The 15,813-nt window shown below is 39.0% G+C and overlaps 1 protein-coding gene across 7 annotated transcripts in view; it reads left to right on the forward strand.

Moving 5' to 3' along the window:
- FHIT (fragile histidine triad diadenosine triphosphatase) overlaps positions 1 to 15,813 on the forward strand; it is a 616,279-nt gene that overhangs the window by 127,456 nt on the left and 473,010 nt on the right. Inside the window, exon 1 of one of the 7 annotated variants that reach the window (XM_054076612.1) lies at positions 13,575 to 13,595. The exons of the other annotated variants lie outside the window; for them this stretch is intronic. The gene's annotated coding sequence lies outside the window, so the exon portion shown is untranslated. Of the gene's footprint in view, positions 1 to 13,574; positions 13,596 to 15,813 lie in introns of those variants that run through there. 7 annotated transcript variants of the gene reach the window in all.

The following is a 15,813-nucleotide window of genomic DNA, read 5'->3' on the forward strand; positions in this document are numbered from 1 at the left end:
GTGTTCAGCTGTTCTTGATATTTCATAGAATTGGTAAAAGTAATATTTTTTTTATCTGACTTCTATAGATGTGGGATTCAGGGTGGTGTCCAGAGGACACAGAATAAAAATTGTAAGTTTTATAATATGCAACTTCAGTATATTTGTGATGGGTAGCCATTAAGATTATACGCTTGGTTGAAACCACCCAAATTATTGAGTCAAAACTTGTTAAAGTGGAAGAATCATTGCAAGAGAAATGAAGACTCTGAGATAGATATGATGAGATTTATTCCTGCACTGAAATGAGCAAGTTCAGGCAATAATATTTGGAGATGGAATCTCTAAGACCCATTTCAACTGTCAGGATCTTCTTGTTAGATCCTTCAGTTTAGTTTGGTGTCAATTTTCTCTTTTAGTGGACTTATGAGGCAGTAGATAGGGAGGTAATGCAGGTGATTTAAAGACGGATGGAGCCAAAGCCTGTTTTTGAAAAGGCCAGACATCCCTCTGTCCTTCTTTTTCTATTTGCACAATAACTGTCTTTCAAATGCTTGTCACCTTTTAAAGTTTATATCACTTGATGCAAAGGTTGCCATAGTGGTTTATTTTCCATCGTAACTATTTTCTGTGTAAGGCATTTCTTCCAGCATTCTCTTTGAAGATGACCTTTCCTGAGCTGAAGTTCATGCCCTTTGTTGTTATATTTGACACAAAACCATAAACCAAACCTTTTGTCCTTTTACAAAATTCTGGTGTAACTTGGAAAGATCTGCTGTAAATTTCTTTTGCCAAAGGCTAAACCTCACTCTTCTAATTTATTATTATGGTTATTATCATCATCCCAGATCTTCCAGTACATGCATGATTAAGTGATATATTTATATTGTTAGTTTTGTATACCTCTCATAGAGCAGTGTTTGGAAATGTGTTCCTTTGGCTTACAGCGCGCTCATACCTGAAACCATTCAAAATTGTATAAATATGCAGTATTTGTTGCATTTGAACCCCTGGTATGATAGGATTACACTTTCATTATTTTTTTCCTGGTGGCTTTTACTCAAAGATGTTTCTTTATAGTTGGCAGTGAAAGCGATGACCCCATTTATGGACATAATATGCACTAGAAAAAGTCAGTTACATACCAAAGCAATCTGACTTCTTATCAGCTGAATTGCTGCACAAGTTCATCTAAAAGTACCCTCACAGAATGGTAATTTGTCAATGTAAAACCCTGTGAATTTTCTCTCGGCTTTGCAGTAATTGGTTTAAGCTATTTTTTGGTTCTGTAGGAATGCATTTACTAGAGGAAGAAAAATCTTCATATTCTTTGTTAGAACTGTTGTGAACCATGTTTTTAACTACTTTAAATTGTCTTTTTTATTTGAGAGCCCAGTTAGCTCCTGGGATAAGGTGTCTCTTCTATAGTAATACATTGATAGGGACTGGGTTTATAGCATCCCTTACGGTTAATTCTTTCTGTAATCTCAGAATTGTTTATCCAGTTATTGGGGGGTACGTTTCTCTTTTGAGTCTTTTGGATATCTTTTAATAAAAATATTCATTCTTTTCTTATTTTTTCCCCAAAGCTGAGCTACCTGGAGTGTTGAGAAGGTTGTGTTGTGTAGTGTAAGCTAAAACCCATCTGATTCTGATAAAGTATATAGTTTAGGTGGATGTGGTCATCTGACACTCACTGGTTACTTCAATATTTAACTAAGTAATTGTCTTAGTAGTAGTTACCACTTAGCTACAACTGATAGACAGGGGGTATATGCTATGCCTTACTTTGCTCTCCTTTTGTGTGGCTCAGAATTCTGTTTGTATCTACACAACGTTGGTGTTTCTCTTCTGAAGTCAACACAAAGGACAGAATTTTCTTGGTTGCGAGTGTATGTTGCTGCAGGGCTCACTGCAAGCATCTGTTGATTTCTTTTGCCTTCTTGTAAGGCAAGGGACTAATTTAATAATTACCGCATAAAATTCAGGTTTTCACTACGCAGCACAATAGAAATGGGTTTTCTAAGGAAGCTGTCCTAAAGGTTGATTAGATAATCATGTTTTCTTTAGAATCCTGTGATTTTTTAAAATTAACTGTATGGAAGGATTATGAACTTTATTATAAAAGTTTTTGAAGCTTTCCGTAGAACACTATTGTTAATGCCTATGACACACGCTGGTTTTGCCTTTATTAAATACCGTAGGGTATTATCAGAAGGATTATTCTTGTGGTGCAACATAATCTATAATTTAGTGGGTGTTTTTTAGCAAGCAATCAAGCAATCATTCTGTTTTTAAATATTATTTATTCTTTTTGGTTATAGAGAAGTATTCTGGCTATTGGTCATGACCCCTCAGTAGCCAGTCCAGTGCATCAGCATTGCTTGCTGTCACTACTTATTTTTCAGATGTTTTAAATTATTTAATCCTGATAATAATCCTTCCTTCTTTCTATCCCAAGGCCAGTTGTGAAAAACATAAATACACTGAAATCGAGTGGATTTACGAGCAAGTCAAGTCAATGGCATGAATACTGAGAATGCAGAGGTACCATTAATAAACCGGCCTCAGCATTGAACCACGTTGTCAGTTATTTACATGGTGCTGGGTTTTGCTTAGCTGGTTTGAGTAAGCACTGCCTGTCTGACCTTGGCCTTGAAGAAGGTACTTTATTTCAGTGTCCATCATTTGACTATGTCTTTGTTTGAGTTCTGTCCCATCCATGAACAGGAAACTGAATTTACTGTTTAACTAGACAGATATATCCAAAAGGGAGGTAATTAGGTGCTTTATTTTTCTTTAATGCAACCCTGAATCCCGTATTGCTGTCGCTTCCTAATTCTGCAGAGTAAAGGGTCATCTCCAAGGTGAAAAGGCAGCAGCGTGTAGGAGTTAGTAATTACATCTTTACAGAAAGAGACAATAATATAAACAAATGTCTGTTGAAAGAACGCCTATGTTAAATAATGCAGTGGATATAAGGATTCTTTCTGAAGATGAGGAAGAAAAGTCCTGATTCCCAAAGATTGTTTTCACATACACATGTATGCATCCACACAAAACCTAAAGTTAATTCCTAGATCTTGCCTTCATCTGTGACATACATCTGTGCTGTTAGGCACAGTGTAATCCGGGGCAGGTTCTGCTGTACAGGGATGAATAAGACATTCTTGCCATAAGGGTCTAAAGAGGGAGAAATCAAATCGTACGGGGACCTTGATTTATATGAGGGAGAAAATTAAAAGTCATATCAGAAGTCTCCCTAAGACGCTGCTGTTTATTTCCCAGTATACAATAATCTTCCCTGACTTTGACTAAAGTTTCACCTTATGAAAAGAAAAATGCTTTAAAACTATGTTAATATGAAGGAAATTTCACTTTTGAAGTCTTGGAGCATACTTACCTCCAATCTGATCTCCCTGGCATGGCTGTTTCCTGCCTTTGCTCACAGTAGCTGGCAGTACTTTTCTGAGCAGGACAGGCTGTGAATACAAAATATTAATAAACTACAAACGTGCAGTTCCAAGGCAAGCAGTTTTTAAAAATTGCATTATGTATACTTAATGCTTAACTGACCTTTTCTGCTGTTTCTTAAATCTCTTAAAAATTCATCTAATTTCAAAGCCAGAGTATTAGCCCATTTATATGTAAATTGTCTGTAATTCATGCATTGATTTGAAAGACTAATCCAAAAGATCCTTTACCACAGGTGACCTTTTTGACACTGCACTTCTGGGAAGGCTGTAGAGTGGTTTCTTGTGACCTCACATCCACCTGTAGCATAACATATGCCTACTTCAGTCTGTATAAATCAGTCATGAGAGACTGGGTTTCAACCAACATTGAATTATTAACACTATAACTGTGCTTGCAGTTGTAGTTAAAATAGATCCTATTTAAAACAATAATTATTTTCTGTTGGCATTCTTGCTTATTTTAAATGTTAAACACAATTAAGGTGTTCACAGATTATGCCGCCGGAATAATAAAGAGTGGTAAGATGTAGCTCTTAAATGACAGTCTACAAAGATTGTGAATTGCACAAAACATTCAATATTTATTATTTGCCAGACTCTCCTGTCACTGCAAGAGCTGCCAGAGCAAACATGCAAGAGCTGACTTCTACCATTTCCTCTAGTAAAGGTGGAACGCTTCCCTTTGTAGAAGGGAGTATGCAAAACTGGGATTATTAGGTTTTAGGGATTATAAATTTCTGTCTTCATCCATTGCAGAAATCAAGTCTCGCTCTACATCTGCTGCAGCATCCATTTGGCTGCAGAGAGCGAAGGCTTACCTGGCGTGCTGGGCAGGCTGTTAGTTACCGTTTTCTCCCTCTGGCAGGTTATTACTGGGAGGCTCCATAATAATTCTGCTGAATTACTGCAGTTGTTCATTGCTAATATATAATGGTGAAGCAAATAAATGCTGTTTTTCTTTCTGATTTCTCTTTTCAAATAAATTTTAGGAGAAAATGGTACAAAGATCTAATATTAAAGATTGTTGCCTGCTTGAGTAGTCATCAGTAGAACAACAAATGATCTGATATTCTCAAAATGTACTTTAGTTCAGTTATGATGAATTTTTTGAACTAAGGAGAAACAAAACATGACTCTTAAAATCCATTTAGGCATTGAAGTATACCAGACAGTACATATTTATATTCTTATCGTTATAGAATAAATGAAGATTATTTTTGTTGCATGATTCATGTGAGAAGACATAAAATACTTTACACTGAGTTATAATAAAAGAATAATGCTTAACCCAGTTACATACATAGTCGTGGAAGAAGTGTAGAGATAATATGAGCTCCAGATTGGCCCGTGTCTGTGATTATCATGTCCTTTTTTGGACATATCGGGATAAATAAGTAGTAACTGTCTTTGTGGGAGGACAGACCTGTGTGCTGTCTGAGGACTGAGGAGATGTTTTTCGGATGAATGAGTACAAGATGTAATCAGCAGTAGTATTTGTTGTTTAAAAACCACAAAATAACCTAAGTCCCACCTGCCCACCAGAGTTTGCAAGGTAATATGAGTTGTTTTAAGAAGAAGATATGATGAAACCACCTAACAGAAATGGGTACTGGAAACAAGAACACTTTCTGGCAGACATTTATAATTATAAGTATCTACTTACCTGCTGTTGTAGCTGTAAGTTTTTTATTATCCTAATGTGTCTAATGGAGAATTCCCACTGTTAATTAACCCGTTGCTACTGGGTGAAGTTTCTTTTCCTTCTGAAATATTGATGGAACATTTAGTTACTGTGAGTAAATAGCGTTTTCTCTGCATATAAGGATCAAAAGTTTTATTTAATGTAAATATGCAGGAGAACTGGCAGAACATACTTGGTGAAAAAACAAATGCATTTTGATGAGACTTGGAAAATTTGGTGGAATTGGACAGATGTATGTTGAAAATGTTTAAAATGCAAAAGACCCCCCGCTCCTCCTCCCACCCATACCTCTAAACAACTACCTCAACCCTCCCTAGATGATCTGGCTTTGTACTGAAAGACCAGATGACGATAGCTGTGACAATCACATGTACAAGGGAACTGGACAAGGATATATGTTAGTATTCTTGTCTGCTTTGCTTATGCAAGTGATTACCCCTATTATTTGCTGTCATAATATAACTGTCTGCTCAAAAAAATAGAGATAATTAGGTAATTAAAGGAATAGATGTAGGAAAGGCTACTGAAAATCAGCTGCACATGGCAACAAATATAGTGGGGTTTGTGGCTGAGCCAAGACCAAGAACTGAGCTGCTGATGTGAGACTGGGAGTTCTGGGAGTTTCTCTGGGTTGGCACGTAATCATCAAGAGCTTGAGATGGCCCTACTGGATTTAATTAGTGAACCCAGAAAATGGTGTCCGTGTAGAGGTTATGCTGTTTTCATAGCGTGGTATGATAAAGAGTAGGAGGTTATTACTGTTATAGGATTTGGCAGCTTTTGGGTGGTTTGAAAGGGAATATTTCAATTTGTCTTACTTACCTTACAGATACAGATGTAAGTATGTGTCTAATTATATGCGCTTGTTACTCAGGGACCGAAATGCAGGAATAGTGGTATTAAGAAGTAACACTGGCATGAGGGGGGGAAGTTCTGAGTAGTGCTAGTATTTGAATATTCTTATTATCCGTTTCCTCTTGCTGGATATCTGTATGGTGAATAAGAGCTATTTTTCATCATCTGGAGTGCACATGAGAAGGATGGAGAAGGAAAAGCACTGAAAGACAGAAACTTTTAAATGTTTTTTGAATTAGTGACAAATGTGCGGCGCTATGAAGTGATGAGTGATAATTCTCTTAGAGCATTACTGCAGTTTATTACAGCTGTGAACCTATCCTGGTGACAACAGCGTTCCAAAAAGCTGTGCCCATTATTCTCTTCCCAGCTCTGGACTGGGGTTCTGTTTAACTGGTATGAAAAATGTTGTGGTTTTATATTGGGTAGCCGTGCAGAGGAAACAAGACTTGAATTTTTAGCTGTTTTAGATGGAAAGGACTCAGCCTCATGTCCGTGTGCATGCAAAGATGCGCAAGGTCTAACAGTTGCACATAAAAATTCTTGTCTCGTATTTACTGTGCGCTAAGTATAAAAAGTTAAGAACTTTATTTTTTTTCTGCAACTATTCCATTAGTATTTCTAGGTATAAGGAAGCGTTTGGCACGAAGTGGGAAATGGTGCTGCATGAAGTATTAAATTAAGTACTACTGTGTATAGATGGGAGAAATTAGCTAGTGCTTCCAGCATCCATGATTTGAACTCCTTGCATCCTCACCTGACTGTTGCCGAATGGCTCTCTCAAACATTCCTCTCAATAGTGCTACTTCCAAGCAAAGCCTCTGTGGCAGCAGGTAGCGTTTAATGGGGTGGGACTTACGACTTCATGGAAGTCAATTCTGGTGAGATGAATTTATGTACAAACCTGGGAGGATCAAGGAGATTGATAATGACATATTCACAGGGTAAGTGTCAGGAGGGACGGGACGGCAACACCAGGGATAAATGAGGATCTTGGCTCAGCGACATAATAGAGTGACAGCAAAAATAAGATGACAGGCAAGATTTATATTGATCAAAAGAAATACTAGCCTTGGGCTAAGGGAATAAAGGGATTAACAAAAAGTGATGCAATTGGCATTCAATGACTAAATTTTGACATGATTCAGTGGATGCACCTTGGAAAACCTGTGAGTTCATTTGTCAAGGAGAGGGTTTGATGGCTGTATTAGTGCTGAAGTATTCTTCAAGTGGATGTAAACATTGAAGAAAAAAGGTGCGTAAAGGGTCATGTGCGATTGTGTACCGAGCTCTTTGGCAGTTCTTCTTAGGGTGTAGTGGTGATACCCCAAACGTCACAGGCTGGGAAGGGCTGCAGTGACTGCCGAGTGCCGTGGGGACAGCTGTCTGCTGTGACTGTGCTGTCAGCTCGCGGGGTGGCCTCTCTTACTGCCCACCAGACAGACACCTGGACCGGCCTTCATAAAGCCTCTTCCAGTTGAGCAGGTTTAATGTGCTGTATTAGTGTGCTTACGTTTTAGGAGAGCAGTGCAGGTTCCAAGGAGAACTGGGGCTCTTTCTGTGCAGACAGATGACCATTGTCCCTGCTGTAATCTCCATGGCTGGAGTTGCCCCTTGTTACAGTAGTGGCACATTAATAAAGCAGCGAGGGTGTTTTTCCTCTTAGACAAAAGGGATGATCACATCCTGTTGGTTGCTGAGGTGTTATGGGTACGATGTCCTGGCACACGCCCCAGCTGCTCTGTGATGGGTTCGCTGCTCTCTCCGGTCATCGAGGAAATGAATTAGTACTCCATGCTGCCTGTGAGCTTTTGGAATGAAGGGCTCCAGACTGTAAAGCGTTCTCTCTGCCTCCCACTGTGTCTCGGAGGGGTAGCAGCAATGTAGTAAATGTGTCCAAGGGAAGCTTGAGCTGAATTCAGGCAGGTGAGCTGTAGGTGAGCAACCCTTTCTGTGCTGTTGGATAACCAGGCCTGCACTGTGATGAGGGGCAACCCATCAGTGTGATGAGATATCCTCCCATCCTCTGTACGGAGGGTGTGTGGTTGTTTTGTTGTTTGTTTTTTTGTTTGCTTGTTTGTTTTGCATTTTAAACCTTTTCAACATACATCTGTTCAGTTCTGCCTTGCTCAAAGGATGCTCTGAAGTGATCCTCGAGGTATAAATTGGCAAATTCATGCAAAGTGAGATTTGTCTCTAAACTTCTGTTGCACTGTAATTTTTGCCCTTTTTTAGTAGGTTTTTAGGATATACTGGCTGCTACAGGGAAGAGCTTGGAATTTTGCCTGGAATTTTCAAAGAAGAAAAGAAACTATCCCTGCAAAGAAACTAGCCCTTGGTGGGCTCTAGATACTGAAGTCCACCATCAGTTTTGATAGCAATAAATGAGAGAAACTGTGTCGGTGTTGCCTGAAGAGATCTCCACTAGCAGAGGGGAGGTCTTGTGTGATACTCATAACTTCAATATCAGTCTTGTTTGTATATCAGGCAGATGGCACTGAGAGGTGGGAACATTGAATGAAGCTGACCCTCATCTTCTCGAGGGGTTGTCTTCTGTGAAAATACCTTCTCCCGTTCCATACAAAAGAATAGATTTCTGCGGTGATAATTGGTCTACTGATTGTAGTCAGATCTCGGGGCTTTCTGATCACAGACCCAAACCATGTTGACAAGCTTTGACTATGAAAATTTTGTTGAAAGAGCTGTTCCATGCTTTGACTCCACCTACCTCTTCCCTGGCTTTTTTCTTTTAGACTATTTACATTGAAATTATCCTTGCTTGGAATTTTCTTTTTCCTACAGCTTTGCAGGTTACGGTCTTCAATACTGACTTTGTTTTATCCAGTTCTTAATTTCTTAACAAATTTATCTTTCTGCTCAAAAGGAATCATAGATCATGACTGAATTTTAGCAATCCTCTACGGACTCTTTGTTAGATGATGATTGACATCCTAGAATTTCTGGTCTTTACGCAAATATTCAGCAAAGAACCCATGAAAGGTTGTGTTTCTAACTTACAAGAAATAGTCTCAGAACCTTTATATCTTGCATTTCTTTTCCCATTTAAGTTTTGATACTAGAGCAGTTGCGTTGTTTTTTGATGGAGGTCAAATTGGAGCCTCTTGTATTGTTCTTCAGAAACTTTCTTTTTATGACAAGTGGATCTGATTTTCAAGAGGCTTAATTTTTCTGCCTCTTGATATAATAGATAATCCAAATACCACGCAATATCAGGAGAACGATGTTAGCCTTCTGCAAAGAGCATTTCCTTGTGTGAATTCTGCAAAGCAAATTGTTTTGCTTGTCCAATTTGTCTTGTGTATTATGTAGTTACACCTAAGTATAAGGGTCACTGGTTCTTCCCGTCTGCAGCCTGTTTTATAGTTCAGCTACTAATTCTCAGTGGATGCAGAGCTTTAACCATGAGACAGAGCCCTGCGTGATTCTTAAGTTCAGTTTATATTTTCTTTGTGGAAATGAAGCAAAAAATTTACTTGTTTATATCTCTTGTTAATGATTTTCGTCTTTCTTTAGTTTGTGATGTTGCATCTTTTACTCATTCTTGTAGGGTGTGCTGGCGTTGCTGCAGAGGAAAGCCTATCAGATTGGTCTAACACAAAAAACTTGATACCATTTCACTCTTATCCCCAAGTTGTTTGTTACTGGGCTACACCATTCGGCATCACATGTTGCTTGGAGATTTGGAGTATGTTCCAAGTCTTAAAGATGTAGTTATCAGCTCTAGCTGAGCAGCAGTTTAGTCTTGGATTTGGATTATAGGCAAGATAGCTGTTGCTATCAGAAAGTGAAGTAAAGCTGCTTGCGGTCAAGGCAAACACGTGCATTCCAGCCTCTCTGGTTTGAGGGGAACGGAAGTCTGGCCCTCAAGGTTTGAGAATGGATTTCTGTTCTGATTGTTGTGTGTTGCTATGGTTAATTTTTTTTGTGATATTCACATCTTTTTGGTGTCTTTGTTTTAATAAATGTCTAATGTCTCTACTACTTTGATATCTTCTCCTACCTCTTGATTGGAAAAAAATTAAACATTCTGATGTCTTTGCTGCTCAGGCAAATCTCTTGCTACTTAAAACTGAGTTTCCTTGGTTACACCTTGTCCTGTGATATTTAGGTTTGCTGTGTTTAATACGCATTTAATAAAACTTTGCAGAGTTATTCTAATGCTCGCTGCTGGTGGAGGTCACGCATGTGAATAGTTACACAGCCCAGCATTGCTCTAGTTTTCTATTATATCAGGGAGGTAAAAGAAATCAATATCTGATCAATGGAAAATGGCCAGATTGGTAAAAAAAGGTGTTTTGAACAGAAATATTTGAGGTCATTGAGTATGGGAAAGTAAATTAAGTAGATGGAAACTGTACAAATGAAGTTGAGTGTCCTTTTTGCTTGTTTCTCCTCATGGCACTGATATCTGTGTGTACGCCTTGGCATGTAAAGGGGCCATCGCAGTGACACAGCACATCTTATTAATGTGTTTCTAAGGAATGATTTATTTTTCAGATTATTTTCAAAGGAAAAAAAATATTTTTTGTAGAGATGTTTGCAAATCTTTGAAAGGCGATCTGGTTGAAAGGAAAATATTAAAAGGGAAGTTACGGGGTGCGACTGAGCTGTTCCACCAACTCCCTGCCAGTGGCAGAGACGGGTTCCTCTGCTCTGCCCGCTCTGGTGTGCATGAACTCGTCTGGGAACTAATTCTGCTTTGTAATATAAAACTGTGTGCATGGTCCTGGGTGTGGAGTGCTCTCCCGAGGGCAGGCTGGGTGCCAGGGCTGAGCAGAGGGAGCGTGTCTGGAAGGACAGAGGGCATGGAAAAAGGAATTCCAGGGGCTGAGGACTCCTCTTTCAGAGGCGAACGCTGAGCTTGTGCAGCCAGCCTTTGTAACGTCACTCTTTAGATGTTCATGTAGTGATGCGGTACGGCCGTGATTGTGCTAAAAGTCCTGAAGGTCAAAGGAAGTCTTCTATTAAATGTTAATTTCTAGGTTTTTTTTAAATATGGAAATTCTGTTGCTCAGTATTTCAGAATGCTGATGTGATGGTGCATGAGTTGTGGGTCAATATCATTTGACACTATTCCTTTAAGAGGAAACCTCTCATTTTCTTATTAAAATTAATTAGTGTTTCCTGCTATTTAAGCTGTTGCTGGGCAGATTAAATCATGTAATTTGATTTTTTTTTAATAATTTTTTGCAATGAGGGCAATCAAAGTGAATGGCTGGTTTGAGGGGAAAAGGCTTGCTAGGATTCTCTTTCAGTGTTATCTCTTATTCATTTCATATTCTTTTCAGTATCACAATGAAAGGGCTTGTCTAAGTTCCATGCATCTCCTTTTGCTTTTTTCCACCCCAGTTCTAATACCTGCTTGCTATTGTATTAAAGAAGAATCAAGGAAACAGTGTATTTTCATGAAGGACATTTTAAATTTGAATGTCAAGAGGCATTACTATTTTTTCTTGTTATACCGATAGAGCTCAATTTCTGCATACAGCAAAGACTGTGGGGTAGGAATCCATTTTGGAAAGAACTCTTCTAAATTAGCTTTTCACTTCCTGTGACTTGCCAAATGCAAATTAAAAGAAATAATAAGTCAAAGTAGTTCCCATATATTGGATGCTTTGCATCTGTTGTCCAAAACATCTATTTTGAGAACTTGTGTTGACAGAAACATTTTCCATAATCCTTCTATTTTTTTTCAATCTTTTTTCCTTCGAACTATTTTAGTTTTATGGTTGAATATTTTTCCTGCAAAATGACCTTAAGAGCTTTTCTTTCTTTTCTTATGCAGGACGTACATACATATGTATATCTGCTTATTTGGAATAGTTCTCAGATTTTTTTTTCCTGAAGGCAGAAATTTATTTGTTCTGAAATGAAATTAAACATTACTTAAGTAATTACAAAAAAGAGCTGTGTGCATGCAAACTTATAATTTACCATCATTACTGTATTATTAATAATAACAACAAAGCCACAGAGGTCAACATGTCAGTGGCGTGAACGGTGAGAGGTTCTGACGGTTTAGTAACATTAAAGCTGAGGAAAGCCAAGTTTGCTCTTCTGAAGGAGGGTGCAGGGTGACCTGAAATGCCTTCGTTGTTGGATGCAACCAAGCACCGCCAGTTCCCTCTGCGTGCGGCTGCTAAAGGTTACCCTGCTGCACTGCTCGGTTCCTCGCCTGCCCGGTCAGCTGCCGGTACCTCTGGCTCATGAGTGCACGGATTGCCATTTTCATGTCAGCTGAATAATGCTGATGCAGGGTGATGTTTTGAGCGAGAGCAAAGCTTCCACGCAAAGCTTGGTCATAGAATCACAGAATAGTTTAGGTTGGAAGGGACCTTAAAGATCACCTAGTTCCAACCCCCTGCCATGGGCAGGGACACCTCCCACTGGCTCAGGCTGCCCAAGGCCCATCCAACCTGGCCTTGAACACCCCCAGGGATGGGGCAGCCACAGCTTCCCTGGGCAACCTGGGCCAGGGCCTCACCACTCTCATGGGGAAGAAATTCCCCCTAATATCTAATCTAAATCTGCCCCTCTCCAGTTTATACCCATTGCCCCTCGTCCTATCCCTAAAAGCCTTTGTAAACAGTCCCTCTCCAGCTTTGTTGGAGCCCCTTCAGGTACTGGAAGGTCGCTATAAGGTCTCCTCGGAGCCTTCTCTTCTCCAGGCTGAACAACCCCAACTCTTAGCTTGTCCTCATATAGGAGTTGCTCCAGCCTTCTGATCATCTTTGTAGCCTCCTCTGGGCCTGTTCCAACAGCTCCATATCCAGGTTCCAGAACTGGACAGAATCCTCCAGATGAGGTCTCACAACAAAGGAACAGAGGGGCAGAATCCCCTCCCTCCCTGCTGGCCACGCTTCTTTGAATGCAGCCCATGATACAGTTAGCTTCTGGGCTGTGAGCATACATTGCCAGCTCATGTCGAGCTTCTCATCAACCAGCACCTCCAAGTCCTTCTCCGCAGGGCTGCTCTCAATCCTCCATCCTGTACTGAAACCAGGGATTGCCCCAACCCAGGTGTAGGACCTTGCACTTGGCCTTGTTGAACCTCATGATGATGGTCATCACCTTGGAGCATTATTCCTGTTGTAGACTGAGACTCTGTCTCTCTGCTGGAGCTTGAGGGGGAATCATCCCAAGGCTGCCTACGGAGCCAGCCACTGCTCTCCAAGCAGAGAAGTTGATGCCTTACAGCTTGCCTCTATTCAGGGCCAAAAAGAGAAACCAGTTTTTAAGTAGAAGCTTATATATGTTACATAACCATGTCTTGAATAAATTGCTACATTTAAATTTTTCATGTAACTTTAAAAATACACTTTTTCCTTTTGGAAGTTTATGTTGGAAGTCTTTGGCCTAGCTCAGTAAACAGGAAATTTAATAAGTGGTTATGAGTTAAATATCTGGTATTGTGTAAGCTATCAAAGGGAAATGCATTGAGCATTAATTGACCTTAATTGCTTGTGAAAAATCCCAATACACTGTTTGCAGGCCGTATTAACAACTGAGAGCTGGCTACAAATTTGCTAAACGTAAGAGGCAGCAGAGAAGTGATTTTATAGGTAAGTGATGACATTTTATTTTAGCAGTTTAAAGAAAAAAAAAAAGAAGAAGAGGTACATAGTACTCTCCAGTGCTTCACTGTGGAGTGGATTAGCAACTTTGTGTAGCAGGCAATCATTAATTTATACAGTAAAGGTTACAATACGAGGTGCTTTTCTTTATTTACAGATGATATTACTATTTTGCTTATGGAGTACATAGGTGCATCACGAAGGTCTCGATACTTAGCTACCATTCTGTGTTCCACTGTAAATAAAGGCATGTTATGCCTAATGTATTTTGTTATGAATAAAAAGAAGCAGTATAGAAATACATACGCTTTTTCTGAAAGGTGAAAAGTGAAATATTATTTATTTAAAATTGATGAAAGTTATCTGGAGATAATATGGATGCACATCTGTGATTTGTGGAATGTAGATTAAAGAATCCAATATCAGACTTCAACACTTTAATTACTAATTTGGGAGGAATAAGGAATAATTTATTGCATTTGCTTACTCTTTAACAGAAGAAACCAATATCCCATAGAAATGACAAAGCTGTGCTTCAGTCTGTGGACCAGTTTGCTTTATGGAGATACCACGACTTCGTTATTCCAGTTTGCCAAGAAACATGGAAAGCTGCTTTCCCCTCTTGAGTAATTCTGCATTATGGAAAATGTCTCACTTTAGGGTCACACAGAATTAAATTAACAATTTCCATCCCCTTACAGCGATTTCCTTTAAAAATATCTAACTGTGGAGTTTCCTCTCGGGAGAATTTCTTACTCTCCTTAAAAATGGCTGCTCTCAGGTCTGGTTCTGATGAATGATCATTGGTATGAACTCTAATGGATCTCTAGAGCCCAGCAAGGTGTTAATAAACCAGTTTAACTGTTTAGCACTAATGATAGCCTTCTGGTGTCACACCGTTTTGCTTTATGAAGAGAGGGCCTGAATGCATTGTGATTCTGTGAAGGTTGGGGCTTCGCCATAGAAGGATCAAAGAACTTGCTGTCCTCTTCAGATGCTGAACAAGAATAAACCCACTAGATCGAGCTAACACTTGACATTTTTCTTCCTGAGCTAGAGAACTCTTATCAGAAAACACATCTGCCTTTGTACACTCTGAAGCATAGGAAGACTCTCTTCATATTGATTATGGGATTTTTTTTTTCTCCTTTATTACTGATTGCAGCGTTTGTTTCTTGACGAAGAGAAAATCGTGCACTTTACTTTGTTACTGCCTGAACATCTAGACTTATCGGCATTTTTCCCCTTCCACAGGATTCTTCAAAGCACTTTGGAAACTCGTAGCTCATCACACTGATAGTGTCCTTGCAGTAAGTGTGACAAACAGTGGCACAAATAGAGTTTTTATTGACTTAAAGGTAATAACCAATTAGAAAAGACAATTCAACTCATTTTGCAAATACAGTGTTTTTCTTATTTGTTTCAATGGTCTTTGGATGATTTATTTTGAAATTGGTGAACTTTGGGCCAAACAGAAAAATTTCCTCTTTCCTCCTGTCCAACAAGCGTTTCTTTCCCCATCACTGATAATCTTTGGTTTATATACATCCTGCCCTATTTGAGAAAAGTCCAGATCTTCTCGTAATGCTGCCTAGTGAAATTTTATCAGCTTCAGGATAATATTAAGGGGAGGAATCAAGCAATTACTTTCTTTCAAGGTAAGATCAGCATATCTGACTAGATATTATATTACCATGTGTAGCAAAATTTCAAAGTTAATTTAGACCCTGTGAAATAAAGCCATCCTTTTTCAAATGCATGAGAAGAGATGATTAAGTTCCAGTTTCCAGTGTAAATTAGCTTCTAAACATAGAGGTTTGCAGCTTGAATTGAATCAAAGAGAGTTTCGACGGTTCAGAGTGTTAACTATTTGCTGATGGCTTTGCTTGATTCATTTCTGGAAATGATATCTCACTGGGGTTGTCCAATTCACAGTATATAATGGATTAATGGTTTGGAACTTTATCTATAATTCTTTGGCTTTATGTTTAAACAGTTCATAAACTCTTGATATCCTTTTCCCCCTCTTGAATTCATTAAGAAAATACCATAAAGGAAAGCCGTCCCTTTCTTTTCTTCGCTTTTTATTATTTAGAAGAATGCATGGTTATGTCAATATCCTAAACCACTGTAACGTAATAATTTAAGGACTTTGGGGAAGGAAGAAAACAAGCCTGGCTTCTGTTGACTCTTTTCTGTTAAGAAG

This window comes from Cuculus canorus, chromosome 11, assembly GCF_017976375.1.
Source record: "Cuculus canorus isolate bCucCan1 chromosome 11, bCucCan1.pri, whole genome shotgun sequence".
NCBI classification, from domain to species: Eukaryota; Metazoa; Chordata; class Aves; order Cuculiformes; family Cuculidae; genus Cuculus; species Cuculus canorus.